This window comes from Magnolia sinica, chromosome 10, assembly GCF_029962835.1.
Source record: "Magnolia sinica isolate HGM2019 chromosome 10, MsV1, whole genome shotgun sequence".
NCBI lineage: Eukaryota > Viridiplantae > Streptophyta > Magnoliopsida > Magnoliales > Magnoliaceae > Magnolia > Magnolia sinica.
In genome coordinates this window covers 17190435-17209642 of record NC_080582.1, presented here as the reverse complement: position 1 = coordinate 17209642, position 19208 = coordinate 17190435, and positions in this window count along the sequence as shown.

The window sequence follows — 19208 nt, the reverse complement described above, 5'->3', positions numbered from 1 at the left end:
GTTTTAGCATTAACATGGAAAAAATAGGTGATGAGATAGATGTTGAAGCCAAATGGTATGATTCAATTGATACTCTAGATAAATGATCAAATTGGACCAGTATTGTCAAAGACGAATAGTCCAATTATACTGAAATTGAAGATCAACGGTTTAATTGGAAAAATATTAAAGAAGAGAAGTTTGATTGTGCTAAAATTGAAGATGTGTGGTTCAATCAGGCTGATATTGAAAATCAGTGGTCCAGTTGGACAAATGTAAAAGTAGAATTGTCTGATTCTAACTATACTAAATATGAACGTTCTTATTAGACTATATAAGATGCATGGTCTATATGTTTGGCGTTAGATATGAAGGTCTAATTGGGTAGATAAATGATCAATGGTCTCGTAATGATCCCATTAGACGATTCATCTTCAATATTGGATCATCGATCATCAAGATTGGCACAATTGAATTGTTTGGTCATTGACCAACGCGATCATTCATCTCTTATTTCCCCAATCAAACCGTTCATTTTGATGTCTATCCAATCTAGCTTTAAATATTGACAACTGACTATTGATCATTAATATAAACCAATCAAACCATTCATCTCCAATTTTGGTCAAATCAAACTGTTTCTCATTAATATCCACCAAATTAGACCATTCATCTTTACCAGTCCAAGTGGACTAGTGAACTTCAATCTTGGACTAACCAAACTACTTATTGTTGTTTAATGTCTTAAATTTGTTGGTAATAGGTCTCTCAATGACATCAACAGACCACTCAATTCTATCGAGCAGATGTCGATGCCATTGATAGATGCTCAATCCCATCGAGAAAATTCAAAAAAATCCTAATTGATTGTTAGATAGTTTTGGAGTTGTTACTTAATGGCATTGAAGGTTGCTTTGATGTCATCGATTAGTCCTCAATGACTATCAATGCATCAAAGGACCCATTGAAGGTGCTCGCACAACTATGTAAGTGCGCGATTTGTTTCCTATTCTGGTTGCGGTAGTATATATATACATATTGGGTGTAATCAGGATTATGGTAAGATAAGGGTTCTCTAAGATGTGCTTAAGGGTTTGAGAGGGTTTTGAAGAGAAAAAGCTTTTCAATTGGGGCTTTGAATCGGTAATGTTTCATCTCTTGTAATTTCATTTTTCATAGTGCATTCTTGCTTTGTGCCATGATTTTTTTCCGCAAGGATTTTTCCTCGTAAATTTAGATTGTTCTCTTGTTGGATTTGCTTGTGTGATTGTGATAACTTTGTTTAATTCCTCTCCATGGGGTTCCACGAGTACCAACAAGTGGTATCAGAGCTAATATTGAGAAGCAAATTAAATATGAAGGTGAGGTATCTATGACATCAAACATGAAGTTCGATGTAGAGAAGTATATTTCGGGAAAAATCAACTTTAAACTATGGGTGGTGAAGATGAAAGACCTTCTAGTTTAACAAGTATTGGAAGATGCACTCTTTGGAAAGCAACCGAAAACTATGAAAGAAGAAGAGTGAACAAATTAGATCAAAAGTTCAATATCTTAATCCAGTTGTGTTTAATAGATGAGGTACCTCTACACTGTTATGAGAGAAAAGACTACAACTAATACATGAAAAAAGTTAGAGAACATTTATGTGAATAAATCTCTTGAGAATCATTTGTATACGAAGCTACAATTGTTCAATCTAAAGATGATTGAGGGAGTTGACGTTGAGACCCACATCAGTAACTTTAATAGGCTTGTTTGTAAATTGTTGGAGGTGGATGAGGCGATGCAGGATGTAAATCAAGTCTGTAATTTGTTGAATTCTCTTTTATAATTATATGAGTCATTCAAAGACTCTTTGTGCACTGATAGGACAACCATTAGTGTTGAGACCATTATCTCAACATTTCAATCCAAGTTGATGAGAAAAAAAAAAGTGGTGACATGAATGCTTTTATAGATGTACTGGTTACGAGGGGAAGAAAATCTAAGCAATATAATGGATCTTCGCGATCGAAATCTAAATGAAACTCTTAATGATGGTTAAATCAACGTTAAGGGTTGTTGCCTTAAGCATATCCTCACCTCTCCCAAAAACAATTGATATGCACATGACGAGCTAGATTACATGCATACTTTACAACCTATAGATCACATGCTGATCAGATGGCCCATGGGACAATCGAATTAGATCTCCAAATCAGGGACTAAAGAAAACTTACGCGCTGATCGAGGTTTCTTGATCAAGTATATAAGGTGGTATGTTAATGGAAAATTTCAAACTTGGGTTGTTTCTTAATTTCAATGCTTAGGGACGGTCTAGATTAGCCTAAGAAACTTCGTGACATGGATTTTTTAAGCTTTTCATCAAATTTTTTAGTGGGTTTAGGTTTGGAAGGTGTCGGCTACCACAATCCTCCATTGAAGATGGTGAGAAAACCGAGCATCTTCAACGTTGGCTCCTTCAAAAGGTCTTTAGTTTTGGAGGATAGCACTGTGTCCCACAATCATGGATGGTCATGATTCCCTGAAGCAGGGATGAACATGATGAGGTCAATCATCATCTTCCTCGAGGATAACTACTCCGAATCCACGGATCTTCACTCCTCACGGGGACTTCTCGAATCCACGAAGAAAGAAAGCAAGAAAATAAAAATAAATTCTAATAAATTCGAAATTTGATTAATGAATGAAATAAACGAGTTTACAACCCTTTAAATAGGGATACCAAGCAATGGGAGAGAAATCAGAATCAAACTACAACTAAAACTCCTAGAATTTGCAACTTACTATAAATAGTAAACTTATTATTTACAGACAGTCGTGATGTCTACTAATGCGCAAGGTTTTGGGCCAAAAATAGTAAGTGTCCTATTTGGCTTCACCAAACCTTTCTCCTAATTTTTCTAAGCTCTTTTCGCGTTGGGTGCATCTCCTAAAGCCCACAGATGAAGAGTTATAATCAAACTAAAACTTACTATTTATAGTAAAAACAGAGTTAAAATAAGGAAATGACAGTCGATCTAGGGGTATTTCACAAATCCAGGTTGCACAACCCAGCACAATGGGGTTGGTTGGCTAAAGTAGCTTGTTCTACCCCAAAATCATATATTTTACGCCCGATAACTCATTCCGCATTATGGGATACGCTCGATCTAAGGTCTGACGGTCTATATCACTTCTGTCGTGGACCAGGCCTTTTTTTATCCATCTTGGCCATGAAAGTGTCCGCAACTCGCTCTACATCATTCCAGGTGGTTTTTAAAAGTGTTTCCAAAATTGGAGGAAGTAAGAAGCGTGACTCGATTGTGGGATACTGTGAGGCCCGTATCCTAGCCCATACTGTTCCGCAGTCCTTTCGGTCAAATTTTGGTGACCCACGATCTGTTATCGGCAGTTGTGTGCAACCTTGAGTCATGTCTCGTATTCCAGAGTCAGCTCAACCCGAGAGTTGTACCCTAGCGACTGCGCCGTTGCCGCAGTTCTGATGCCGCGTATTACGCGCTGAGGCGATACCCAGGCTAGGAGATGTGGGCCCACGTTCAGTTCAAGGATAAACGTTGCGTGTTGCAATTTTTAGAAAATATCACATCAATTAAGTACACATCACTCCCATCACTCACACTCATCCCCAAGTACAACCACCCCCCTTAAAGTCAACTCTCTCTCTTACATAAGTACTTCCATCACTCACTCACCCATCACTCACATGTCTCACCTATCACCTCTCTCTCTCATTTCCTCCCATGCTCCATGAGAGCAACCCACATCCAAGCTCCATGAGAGAGAGCTAGTGTGGCCCACCTTTCTACCACTCGATCCCACCATCCTAAGCCCATCTTAACCGTTGAAATTGTCCCTTTGGGACTCTATCATGCATTGGTTGAAGAAGGAAGAAGAGATCTCAAGGTGCGTGCTTCTATTTGTTGACTTTGTGGTTTAAGGGCCCACATATTTGGGGCCCATCTTGATGTATTCATGTATAGGGAGGGCCCATAGTGGTGGGGTCCCTCCCCTCTCATGATCGTCTCTCTCCCTTTCTCTTTCTCTCTCTCCCTCTTGATGTGCGGCCCACCCGATGTATGTGACACATCCACACCATCCATCACTGTGGAGCCCACCATGATGTGTGCGTTGCATCCAAACCATCCAATGGTGGGACCCCAACCGGCTGACAGACGTCAGTAACTTTTGTCGGTCCCACGTGATTGTAGGTGGTGAATCCCAACTGCCCACCTGCTGTTGGGGCCACACAATGATGTATTTATTTCATCCGCATCGTTTCGCACCGTCCAAACCATCTGGACAGTGCTGGACAGGTTGGGCGGTCTTGTGGACCCCACTAGTGATATATGTGATTTATCCATGCTGTAGAGTAGCTGTGGGACCCATGCACATGTGGACTCCACATGCATGTGACTATCAAAGCCGTCCATCTGTCCAACGTCCAGGTCTTGACGCTAGAACCTTTTCTTTTTTAAAAAAAAAAAAGAAAGAAAGAAAAGAAGAAAGTAAGATAAAGTAATATATAATATTATATTATATATAGTTATATATAGTTATATATGTACCATATACATATATATATATATATATATATATATATATATATATATATATATATATATATATGTCGTCTGGTGGGCCCCATGTGGGACCCACCTTGATGTAAGTATCTTGTAGTTGCAGCACACCGTGATGTATGTGTAATCCACACCGTCCATTGCTGGATGGTGCAACGTGGGATGCACCATGTTATATGCACTGTATATCCTCAACCGTCTAGATGCTTGGGACGGTGGGGATTACTGTGATGTACGTGCCATCCACACACGTGGGACGCACCTTGATGGAGGTGTTATATCTACACCGTCCCACGTGTGGACCCCACACATTGTTGTTGTCTTTTGACGTCAGCAAGTTCTGTAGACCAGCATGATGTATGTGTTCTTCACCATCCATCTGTGTCGCATCTAGACCATCCACATTTGCATCCCACTAGCAGCAGTAGTTGTATTCCCGCTGTAAGTCCTGTGGGCTTGATCATCTGGTGCACCTTCCATCAGAAGGTGGTACCCATCGTGAAATATTTATTATATCTACATCGTCCGCTTGGCTGAGATACATGCATGGGTCCATAGAGCACCATCTAGTAGTGGAGTGGGCCCATGCTATTTGTGGGTGACAGATTGCATGCATGCATGGCATGTTGAATGACTTCAATCCATGGCACGTGTGTATGCATGCTATAAGCATGCGTGTGATGCATGTCTATTTAGTACCTGTAATAGTTGTATGCATGTGTACATGTATGATGAGTGTGTGGTAAGGTGCATGACACCACGTTATGTGTCATACATGCATGGATGCAAGTAATACATGCATGAGTGATGGGTTACATTGAATGCATATGTGACATATATGGGATGCACACCTGATCTGCGCATTAGCTAGACCATGGTGGAAAGGCACATGCGAGGCTTGAGGTCTGGCAATATTATTTGAATGCTTGCACAATAGCTTAGCCATTCGTGTGAATGTATTGCATGAACCTTCACGGTCCTGCCAATGTAATCTATATGTGGCCCATGAGTGAGGCCCGATGTGTTGTATATGAGGCCCACTGGTGCGAACCATTGATGTGGCCCACTTGATGTTTATGATGGCCCATTGGTGCGGCCCATTGGTGCAGCTCGTGGATACGGCCCACTTGTGATGTATTTGAGGCCCATGGGTTGTGGCCCATTGAGATATATTAATGGCCCATATGAAGGGGCCCACTTGCTTGAATCTTAGGCCCATGAGCAAGGCCCATTGTATGTATTCGAGGCCTATGGACAATGCCCATTACGATGTATTTGTGGCCTATGGGCAAGGCCCATTGTGATATGTATTAGGCTCATGACGAGTGGCCCTTTTGATGTATTCGAGGCCTAGATCCGTAGCCCATTCGATATATATGAGACCCATGTGTAGGGCCCACATGTTATGTATTTGAGGCCCATGGGTCGTGACCCATTATGATGTACTGAGGCCCATGGGTCGTGACCCATTGAGATGTATTTTCGGCCCATATGACGTGACCCATTGTGATGTATTTACAGCCCATTTAGTAAGGCCTAATGAGATGTATTTCTGGCCCATATGACGTGACCCATTGTGATGTATTTACAGCCCATTTAGTAAGGCCTGATGAAATGTATTTCTGGCCCATATGGCGTGGCCATTGTGATGTTTTTGTAGCCCATTTAATGAGGCCCATTATGTGTGCATTAGGCCCATGAGTTGTGGCCCATGCGATGTATCTGAGGCCCATGTGCAGGGCCCACTTGTTGTATATGTAGCCCTTGTGTGTGGCCCATTGTGATGTATATTAGGCCTTTGTGTGAGGCCATGGGCCCACTATGTTTGGCTCTATGTGGGCCATTGCTTGGGAGCGATGTTGGTTAAATGTCCACATTGATGGGCAATGATGGTTGGATGTCCATATTGTGACCTTCCCTAAGGCCTTGCTAGGCAACTCTCATTAATGTCAGTTACCGATTCCGATTATCATGACCGATTGCTGATTTCGATTATCGATCGATTCAGATTATCGTGATTGATTACTGATTTTGATTATCGTGACCAATTGCCGATTCCGATTGTTGTGGTCGATTGCTGATTAGCGATCGAGGCTAATTATCATAGTCGATTGCCGATTCTGATTATCAAGGCCAATTATCGATCGATTCCGATTGTTGTGGCTGATTGCCAATTTCGATCATCGAGGCCGATTATTGATCGATTCCGATTGTTGTGGCCGATTGCCGATACCGATTATCGAGGCCGATTATCAATCGATTCCGATTGTTGTGATCAATTACCGATTTTGATTGTCATGGCTACTGCCAATTCCGATTATCGAGGCCAATTATCGATTGACTTCGATTGTTGTGGCCGATTGCAGGTTCCGATCATTGAGGCTGATTATTGATCAATTCCGATTGTCGTGGTCAATTTTCGATTAGCGATCGAGGCTGATTATCGTGACCGATTACCGATTCCCATTATCGAGGCCGATTATCGATCGATTTCTATTGTTGTGGCCGATTGTCGATACCGATTATCGAGGTCGATTATCGATCGATTCCGATTGTTATGACTGATTGCTAATTCCGATCATCAAGGCCGATTATTGATCCATTCCGATTATTGTGGCTGATTGTCGATTCCGATTATTGAGGCCAATTATCGATTGACTCTGATTGTTGTGGCCAATTACAAGTTCTGATCATCGAGGTCAATCATTGATCAATTTCGATTGTCGTGGTCGATTTTCGATTTGCAATCGAGGCTGATTATCGTGACCGATTGCCGATTCTGATTATCGATCGATTCGGATTGTTGTGGCCGATTGCCGATTCCGTTCATCGAGGTCGATTATTAATCAATTTCGATTATTGTGGCTGATTGCTGATACCGATTATTGAGGTCGATTATCGATCGATTTCGATTGTTGTGACCGATTGCTGATTCCGATCATCAAGACCGATTATTGATCGATTCCGATTGTTATGACTGATTGCCGATATCGATTATCGAGGTCGATTATCGATCGATTCCGATCATCGAGGTTGATTATTAATCGATTTCAATTGTTGTGGCCGATTGTCGATTCTGATTATCGAGGCCAATTGTCGAGGCCTAATGTGATATATATGTGGCCCGTATTTGAGGCCTGTTGTGATGTGTATTCAACCCATGTTTAAGGCCCAAGGTGATGTATATGAGGCCTATGTGATGAGGCCCAATGTGATGCATTGAGGGCCAGGCGATAAGGCCCATTGTAACGTATGTTAAGCCCATCGTGATATGTATTAAGTTCTTAAGTAAGGCCCCATGGTGTTGTATATTTGGCCCTTGTGTGAGGCCATGGGCCCATTATATGCTAGGCTCTATGTGGGCCATTCATTGGGGGCAATGTTGGTTAAATGTTTACATCGTTGAGGTCGATTGTCGATGTCGGTTATTGATACCAGTTATGAGTATGTGACAGCATAGCATCATGATACATGCTCATACGCATCATCTGCATGTTTGTTATGAGACGTGGTTGACCATTGCATATGTCATTGGGCAGGTTGTTATGAGACTCTCTAACAGGCGGAGATTGTCTTATATGAGCGCATGGTATGCGCAGGATTGATGCATGACTAGATTGTATGACTCATGCATCTTGCATTGTGTGCCCTGGCGACATTAGAGCCGTAGCCTCCACAGGCATATCGTGAATGGCCAGATGGGACACCGAAAATCTGTTCTAACATACGGGTGCCATAGATGTCCCTGGGTGAAAATTCATAAACCTCCATGGCCAGGAGACGCCCCAACGTTGAGATCGAGTGGATATATATGAGCTCATGAGAGCCGAATACCAGGAGGTCGCGTCTCTCACTATTTCATGGTCGGTTGAGAGGGGTGTGGCCTTACCCACCCGAGGGTAGGGGGCATAGTTAGGCTAAGTTTGACCAGCCGTGAATGGGTCCACTATCAACGTGCCGGGTAGATATTGGCTGACTACTATCCAGGCAGATGGTGAGGTTTCTTCCACTTGCATAGTCGGGCGTTAGTGGGCGGCGATTTATATGCAAAGTGTACTAGACCCCGGTAATGATCCTAGAGAGAAACTGTACTGATATGTGGACTATCGAGTAGGAGTTGCATATTCATTCATTCATTCACTATCCACTCAAGTTGGTGGTGCGCAACTAATTGTTGTGTACCTTCGTAATGGCAAGGATTTCGGTTGGGCGCGCGACTAACCTAGGATCAAAAGTTTACCACATTGAGTCTGAATATCCAAATTTAGGTATGGGACTGGTTTGTATAGAATTCCCTTGTAATGGACCCCATAGCTTGCGATACCACGTACTATCATCCCGACTTCACTCTAGCTTGGTCATTTTATTCGCACTGCATATTGCATTACATCCTCAGCATATGGCATTTTGGGTTACTATATTTCTGCATTTATATGACCTAAATGAGGTTGATGGTATTCGTAGTTCTTCCGAATTGCATATTTTATTGCTTCCTCGATGTCTGACATCTGGTTCATTATGTTTCCGTATTACATAGTCGATTTACATTACTTTCCCAGTATATGACATTGGATTGCTATGTCTTTTCTTCGTATATCATGGATGAGGTTGATGATATTTTTATGGACTCGTTATTATTTCTGCTTACTCTGATATCGTATGATTCATGACATTGTCAGTATTTCTGCTTACTCTAATTACTCTAATATTGCTTACTTGACACTTACCTTGTGCACACACTTTCACCACCCACTAAGCTTTCTATAAGCTTATGCATGATAAATGCTTGCAAGTGGCGTTAGGTTGCAGCAACATTGAGCTTAGAGCATGCAGTGGACATCTAGAGCTTTAATTTTGTCATATGTATTTCCCTTTCAGCACTGTATTCAAATGTTTATATTAGTGGATATATGATGATGATGATGCCTTTGTGATTTGGGTATACTTGTGGTTATGCTTATTACGAGTTAAATATATATTAGAAAATTCTCTTTTTAGGATCCCAGGATTGGAATCTGTCGTGTGGACGCTAGGAGCCGAGAATGGGGTACTACAGAGGCTATCGGCACTGGATTCGGCGATCGGAATTCCTGTGAATCCAATTTCCAGATTTGGGGCGTGACAGATACTCAGCTCAATGTTGATCTCATCGATTGGCTTTGGATGGTCGATATCCTCTCCATTGGATGGTTCAGATTCATTTTACATGATTGTCATGGATCGAGCTTGAGCCGGTTTTACATAAGGAGAAATGAAGAGAGTATCTGTTTAAAGACTCCTTACGCTGAAAGAGAGCACCTCGTTGGATCATGCACATACTTACACGTGTGCTGATTCACACGTGTACAAGGCTAGGACTGGGCTATAGATGGATCAAAGTTTAAGGGATTTTCATGTTCCATCTATCATGCAGTTTGGATCATCAGAGAATGATTCAAACAACGCTTCCTGATCGAGTGGTTTCAATCACTTGAAATTGTGTTTAACAGATGGACGGCCTTAAAATCCTAGATTGAGTGTTGCACGTTGTTCCTTGGGTTGTTAAGGCATAGGTATGTAGTCGGTTTCTCAAACTAGCAGTCCGGCCATGATCTTTTAAGTTGAGGTGTATGATTTAGGTTGTATGTGTGTTTATCGGGTCATATTTGGGTTGTCAAGGCATGTCTTTTAAGGAAGGGTAATGAATAAACTCCGTGCGGTTCACCATAATTTATTTATTTATCCACTCGGTCCATCCATTTTTTTTCAGATAATTTTAAGGCATCTGAAAAAAACTGAAGCTTATCCAAAGCTCAAATGAACCACACCATAGGAAAGAGTATTAATTGAACTTTTACCATTGAAAGTTTATATTTATCTTTTTGGATCAAGCTTATATTTATCTTTTTTTCCCTTCATCCATGTCTGCATGATCTTATGAACATGTTGGATGACAAATATACAGTGAGGCTTAGAAAGGTTTCAACGGGTGGAAATCACCATTCCCACTGTTTCCTGTGGTATGATCTACTTGAGCTTTGGATATGCTTCAATTTTGGGCTCAACCCCTTTAATGAGTTTAAAAAACGGATGCATGGTGTGGATAACCCAAATACATTGATGGTGGGCCCAACTCAGATTACTCAGTATGATAAGAGCTTACTGAGATTTCGTCTTTTAGTCGAAAAAATGGATGGATGGTGAGGATAACCCAAATACATTGATGGTGGGCCCAACTCAGATTACTCAATACTATAAGAGCTTACTGAGATTTCGTCTTTTAGTCGGCTGCTCAAACTTACAGATTTCCGCTACCTAGCTACTCTGCCATTTACATGCACATCCTATTTTGTTAGTCCTAAGTACTATATGGGTCTCTCTCTCTCTCTCAGCCTTTGAAACGACCCATGTGCTAGAACTTTACGAGCTCGGGCATACGCCCTGTATCAATATTTGGGTGTGGGGTGATTATTTAGCTGTAGGGATCAAACATTATTCACATCCACAATTCAGGTGGGCCACATATGCAAAAACCCATCATCCAAAGAAAAAATTAGCACTGTAGATGAGTCCGTACTATGCCTTTTGTTTTTCGCCGCCCGAAAACTTATCTCACCATAGTGGATATTTAGGGTACGGAGATAGGTTTTTTGACGAAAATTACCCTGCTTGTTAAGGTAAAGTAGTTGGAAAAGGCAGGGGTATTTTTCATCTTTCTAGGTTCGTCCGTACAACTAGAGGTCTAGTTTGGTGATTTAAGTTTTCAGGTGGAATGAAAAAAAGTAGGTAGTCCGTTTGATCTATACTAAAAAATTACCCTCATCCAAATTGTTTCACTTAGTATGGCCCACCTAAATCACATATGAGCCTAATCTTTTGTAACCATGCATAACATTTTATGAGGCAGGGATTGTAGTTGATTTCACATAAACATCACGGTGGGCCTTATAAAAATAAGGGTAGGTGTCCCCTCACCCACTGTTTCTCTTTGTGTGGCCTGTCTGAATTAAGAATCCACCTAGTTTTTTAGTGGTACTGCTAAATTTCCATCATGCACTTAATGCTCAGGGTGGATTTCACATGAACAGTATGGCACTGCCCAACCCAAGCATGAGCTCATCCACTTGTCCCACATAAAGGTGACCTGCCGTACAGTTTTATACACACATTTGAAAAGGTCCTATATATGGGATCAACCTCATGGGAACTTACTATATATGAGGTCAAGCTCTGTCAAACCCACCGTGATGTGTGTTGGACATCCACACTGTGCATTTGGAGGGTCCCATATAGATCATGGGACCTCCAAAAACTCAGCCGTGTTACAAACTCAGGTGGGCCACACAATCTAAAACCATATAAAATCATGCCTTAAACATCTGAAATCACTTGTTCGGCCCACCTAAGTTTTGAAATTACCTGAAATTTGGTGTGGCTCCTCATCCAAGCAAGACACAGAATGGATGCGTTAGATGTCTAAACCACATCTTAATGGGCACTAAAAACAATCAGGAAGGTTTCTATGAGTAGGAATCCACTGTCATCTGTTGTCTATGGTGTAGCCCACCTAAGTAAGAGATTGACCTTATTTTTAAATCCGTGGCCCACCATGTGAGAGTGAATTTAATTAATGGTCTATGAATGAGTTATCTCGACCCATTTACTTAAATAGTCCACATTTCTAACCCAAGCCAGACCCACTACCCATTATGCAGGCAGAGGGAAAGGGGCACTGTTAATGAGAATTGCACCCCAAGACTCACATTATAATGTTCAAGGCCTGAGCCCAATACGGCTTAGAGGAGAAGGCCCAAGATTTGGCTTAGACCGGACCTGATCCCAATCCCCTATTTTCCACATGAATGCTTCTAATTCATGTGTTGATCAATTGGGCCACAAATGAATAGAAGACATTTAAGAAAATTCAAACAATGGAGTGCATGTGTTGGCTGACCTTAGAATTCAAATGGTGTATTTATAGGATGGAGCATGAAGTTGGGCTAGACTGGCTAAAATGATTTAGGCTCAAGAGCTTTTGAAAATTGATCCAATCCCAAAAATGACCAGGGGCCGAGCTTATGGGTCTAACCCTAGTCCAAACGCTGGACAGGTGGGGCCGGTCCGCCTGTTGCCACCCTTAATTATTTGAGGTCTTCAAACAGATCAAGTTGAAAATAGTAAGGTTAATGGTCATGATTCAATGTGGTTAATTTAAGATAAACAAGAAGGCCTGAATTGGTCAATGCATGTGGTTTTCGTGCCTTGGTGCTAGAATGGCCCATTAAATGGGTGGTCCATATTAGCCAACTGCATGGCCCATCAGCTAGGTTAATGTGGACCTTTCTTTATAGGCCATTGGATGGGTAATAACACAGTATTTGTGCAAACTACATTTCCGAAACAAGTAGGCTTGTGATTTTTACATAGGCATGTTTTCTTTGGGATTTGACTACTCAAACCCACCCTTATTGTGATTTACAATTTCTTTGCATTTGGGTAATAATGCCTGTTAGGTTGCATGGATGGAAAAAAAAAATTGTTAATATTAGACAACCGTTATCCCAATGATCATCACATCAACGGTTGTCATCTTAAGCATATGTGCACATGACAGCCTAGATTGCAAACGTACAGCCTACCAAGGCCATGCATGAACTCTATTCTAAGCCCATTAATGGCTTTAAAGGAGGATGTGGGTCTGATCTGACCATGACTACACATTAGATTTGTTGTTGATATCTTAAATACGTAGACAACAGGGGCAAACTACTCAATGCCATTGCGCAGATGTTGATGCAATCAACACATGTTCGATGTCATCGGAAAAATCCAAAAAAAATCATGTTTTATCGTTGGAATGTTTTTGTATTTTACTTGATGCCATCGGCAGATCATTGATGCCATTGAAGTCTCGTCGAAGGTGCCATTGAACGCATGTGCAAAATTACATAAGTATGGGATATGTTTCCTATTCCGATTGTGATATGATGTTATGCTATATATAGCAGGTGTAATCGGGATTTTGGGTAGCAAGAGAGGTGTTATACGTTTTCCCAACAAGATTAAGGTATGTTCGGTAATCATTTCATGTAAATAAGCAATATGTACCCTGCCAAAATGAAATTTCATCATTAAGAGAAGAATGTCTTGCAAAAGAATAGTGTTTGGATTTAAGTACTCTATAAAAATAGCGTTCAAGGTTTTCCTTGCCCTTTGAACCAAAATGATAATAGGTGGACCTACAAGATGATGGGTCTAGCATTTCTCATAATTAACTGGTATGACTTTGGCCAATTTTGAAAATATACAGCTTGAATATTGGAATAACTCTTTTGTATCTTTGTGACTCTTTTGTGATCAAAAGACAAAACTAATTCCTTTATAGTTTTAGCTTAGCCTACACAGCCATGTAGTTTTTTTTACACATGCACTCACGCTACAATAGGATTTCACCACAATAGGTCCTTGAACCTATGACCTTGTTTTAAAACTCTTGTGAGTCTACCTGTGTGGTTTTTGTAATATGGCCCACCAGTAAGGTTAATGGTCATCATTCCATGTGATTTAAGTCAATCGACAGCAAATTTACAGAGTTTGAACTTTGGACCAGGTTATGAATGACTTGATATTTCATTGGAATAAAGTTCGAGCTAAGCTTTGGCCTGTTTTGTAATTTTCTGTTCAGTTTCAGGCTCAAGCCATAAGTTATAAATGGGCCCAAGTTTTAAATAATAAAATAAAATTATAATTAAGAGTTTTAATACAAATAAATTTAAACTTTACTAAAATAATAAAACATACTAAAAATAAAATAAAAAGTTATATTCTAACCATGCATGATATATTTTTGGCATGATAAGAAGCAAACCTTGAGAAGATACTAAATACTAAAACTCTAACGATAAAAAGTTACATTCAACCTAAGACATTAAAAATTTGTATTTTACTTGATGCCATCGAGGCAGATCATTGCTACCATTGAAGTCCCATCGAAGATGTTTTTCAGTCCATTTGAGCCAGGAATAAGTCCGCAACCCGCTCTATATCATTGGTATTGTTTAATCCGTGGAAATTTTGCATAGGGTAACAGGAGAGAAGATCTCGATCATTGAGAGGTGGCCCATGAATGATGGTGATTGAAGTAAATCAGAAAATGATTGGAGCATTCTCGACATTTAGCGGCTGATGTTACTTTTCATTAAGGTCACTTTCTGTGGCATTATCTATTTCTTACGCCTTCTCTCCTTACATCCGGTGGGCATCATAGTGGTCTGGCCCATCCATCTTGTGCACCTCACCATGGATGAGCCGTGGCCCAAAAAGCACATCAATCATAACCGTGCAATCAGTGGACCTTCCGTGATCGAATAATGAATGGACATCAATCAGATATGACCATCTGGGTCCAAATCTGTGGTCCAGATCATTCAGGCAGAGGCAAAGGGGCTCTGTTAATGAGAATTGCACTCTTTCTTATGTCAGTTGTTTGAATCATGAACCAGCATCTCTTTTAATCAGTTCTCTAGTTAGGGCTGTCAACCAGTTGGGCCCGAGTCATCTGTGGCTCGAATTTTGAGCTCGTTCAGGCCATGGCTATTCAAACTTTTATATATTTTAGTCCCAGGCCAAGCCCATTGCCACCCACCACCATACATTTTGGCTTTTAATAAATGAATCAGGGTTTTGTATTTGGTTCATCCTGCCATGGGATGGCCCACCGTAGAATGATCAAACCAATGATCCTAGCTCAAAGCGGTAATGGGTTGGGTTAAGGTTAGAGCTGGGTATCGAGTCGAGTTGCACAGAGTTAGGGCTGACCCGGCTCAATCCAATTTTGAAATAGGCCTGATCTAAACTCGATCCGACGGTACCGAGTCCATTATGCCTGACCCAAACTGAATCTGATCTGGCCCTGTACTAATCCAGACTGAGTCCGACCCAGTCAGAAGTACCGAGGTGGGTCGAGTTGGCACCGAGTTGGGCTTGGCTTGGAAGAGGAGGAGGATGAGGGAGGGAGAGAGAATCTGGGATCGGGATCAGCGGGTAGGGTTAGAGATGTTAGAAATTAGTTTTTATTTTTATTTTATATATATATATATATATATATATATATATATATACACCCAAACCTGTGTCAAGTTGGGTTTTGGATCGAGATTTGGGTCGAGTCGGGTCGAGTTATTGGGTAACTCAAGTTCGACTCGGTTTGAGTTCAGATTGGGCGAAGCCTACTCGGTTCAGGTCAAGTTGGGTCGGATAAGTCGAGTCAGCTGAGTTGAGTAGTCCCGTGCCCAGCTCTAGTTGAGGTGGCATGAGACCCTCCACCTGACATTATTATGTCCAAGCCCTAAACCCAACACGGCATAGCAGAGCAGGCCCAAGCCATAAAAGAGAAAAACAAATGGCTTGGTCCAAACGTGGTCCCAATCCCTAATTTTCACATCTAATTCATCGGTTAATTAGGTGGGCCGCAAGTGAACAGAAGACATTTAGGAAAAATCAACCAATGGAATGCATGTGTTGGCTGGCTGAGAATTAAAATGGTATATTTCTAGGATGAAGTATGAAGTTGGCCAGGTGGCTATAATGATTTAGGCTCAAGGGCTACTGAAAGTTGATTGAGCCACACACGTCGACACCAAACCTGACCAGGATCCAAGCTTGTGGGTCCAACCCTAGTCTAAACGCTGGGACAGGTAAGCCACTCAGCCTATTGCCACCCCTAATTCTGGCATTTATATTTGAGTTCTTTAAAAAGAAGTTGAAAAATACTAAGATTTAATGGTCATCATTCCATGTGGTTGAAGTCCATGAATAAAAAGGCCTGAATTGGTCAATCGATGTGGTTTTTGTACCTTTATCCCAGAATGGCCCACCGGACGGGTCCTTACTCTTGCCCGGATGGTAGACTCTCAGGAGTTTCAACTCCCGGTCAAGGGTTCGAGTACCCATAGGTGGTGAAATTCCACCAGCGTGAGGGTGTGGGGTGTGTGTACGGGTGTTTAAAAAAGAAAAAGAAAAAAAAGGCCCACCAGATGGGTACTCTATAGTAGCCGACTGTATGACCGGATTTGTCTTGGCTGAGTAATTTCAGGCTCAACCCCTATCATAACAGTTATAAATAGGCTTTAAAGAGAATTTCGTAAAATCCAGGCCCACTTTATCCTTGGGTCTACATTGCAAGTTGAGTTTGACCCATACCCGAGACAAATTGAAATCCCGAAGGGCTAATCTGGCTTCATCAGGCCTATCTGCATGATGCCATTCACCAAGACCGGGTGTTATACGGAAACGGTTTGGCTACTCCCCGCCACTAGCCTGGTGGCTGATGGTCGGTGCTCTGTGGGCCCCACCACGATGTATATTTTTCATCCATGCCGTTCATCCATATTTACAAATTAATTTAGGCTTGATACCAACAATTATAGGTATATAAATCTCAGGTGGACCACACCATAGGAAAACAATAGTGATTAGATATCAACCATTAAAATCCTCCTACGGCCTACTGTAATGTTTATTTGACATACAATCTGTCGATTAGGTCATACAGGCCAAGATGAAGATAAAAAACAAAGATTAGCTTGATCCAAAACTGTTATGGCCCTCAAAAAGTTTTGAATGGTCAATGTTCATTCCACGCTGTTTCCTGAATTGTGGTCTACTTGAGATTGGGATATACCTCATTTTTATTATCAAGCCCTAAAATCATCTGTAAAAAAGGATGAACGGAATAAATGAAACATATACATCATGGTGAGGCCCACATAGCACCGACCATGAGCCATTGGATGGTGGCAAGGGAGTAGCCAATCCGTTTCCTGTTATACTTCATTTAATCATTGAATCCGGATCCTCTGCTTGCCTAAAGCAGAAAAATCTTACTTGTTGTAATGTAATTGGACCACATCATCACACAAGGCATTTTATGCAGCATTCCTGACATTGCCGGTGATGCCGTGCACCTGGACGCAGAAAAACAGAATTTTTTCTGCTTGTGGCAAGCTAAGGATCCAGATTCTTAATCATTCAGTTTACTTAACATAATCATTTATGACCAAATATCCTTATAACTGGTGATTCTCTCTCTCTCTCTCTCTCTCTCTCTCTCTCTCTCTTTCTCTCTAACAGTTCACCGCTGTACTGTGAACACGAAGTGAACTTCATTGTAGCCGTGATCTGGTCCAAACTCCCATCTATCTATATTACCACCATAATGGAAGCCCCAGGTAGCGAGCCGATTGCCTGCCCTCCAACAGTTATGAGCCACCTTATCGGCCCACTGCCCAATTAAGACGTAAATCATGTTACCGTCATTCTCCTACAGTGGGCCTTCATTAAGACGTAAATCATGTTGTAAATCTCAAGTCCCATGTCGTTCCCTCTCTGTTATGGCCTGTCACTCGGACGTCATCACCGTTGTAAACGCTGATTCTTTGATCAAGAGTGAGGCATCGGAAAATGGAATTCTCTGCTGGTTTCTTTTTAATAACAAAACAGCGATGGTGACTGTTTATGTCCGTCGCCGTTAGCACCTTCTCACAGGCTAAGCGTAGAGGGGTCCCATCGCTCACTCGACCTCCTAGATCTCTTCGTATATGCTCGTGCCTTTGATTTTGTGGGTCCCACAAGAAAGGCCGGCCCAGTTCGTCATGATCACCTTTGCGTTCTATCAATGCTTGATTGATCAAATTATTGAAATTTTGATTGGCAATTGTTTGAGATTCTCTCTAATGAGAAAGAAGATACTCAAAGAGGAGAAAGAATGTATTATGGAATGGATCAGCACTCTCGCTCTTTATTTAAAGGCCATTTTTATGAGTAACAACAACATACTTGTGCAAACTATATTTCCAAAACAAGTAGGCTTGTGATTTTTTTGTATGTTGTATTTGGGTTTAACCATTTAAACCCACCCTCATTGTGATGGACAATTTCTTTATACTTTCGTAATACAGTGGCGGAAAGTTCTACTATTGCATGGAAATAAAGGTAAAAAGGATAGGGTGGGCCTAAAATAAGGTGGATAAGGTGGGCCGTAAGATGGGCCGTGGGTATGTAAATGGGCAATGGGACGTGAAGGAGGCCGTGGACCATGAATATAAGTTACCGGCCAGCTAGGTGGGCCATGAGTACGTCAGTAGGCCGTGAGTAAGTCAAAGGCCAGATGAACGGGAGTGGGCCAAAGACCATATGAAGTGGACCAAAGGCCAAATGAATGGGCCTTGGGTTGGAATAATGGAATGGGCTTTAGGCCCTAATGTGTTGTAAATATATATTGTGTGAATGGGAACACATGTTAATAACCGTTAATAATTGCACGTGGATTAGAAGTCATCTGAGGGTAGCAATCCCATATTGATTAGGGCTGAAAGTCGGGCAGGTTCAACCCGACCGACCTGTGACTGACCCGACATTGGGTTGGGCTTGGGTAGAATGTAACTGGTTTGGCCTCGAGCTTGGGCTGTACAAACACCAACCTGATCAAACTTGCGTCAGGCTCAGGTTGCCCAACCTAACCCGAACCCAATCGATATATAACTTATAAATTATAATTGAGTGCAGATTGCTTGTGTTGAAGGCATAAGAAATTTCTGAGCCGTCGGATTTCATTAGTCAATGTAATTTTCGATGACTCAAAGCGAACGAGATACGTCATATTTCTCT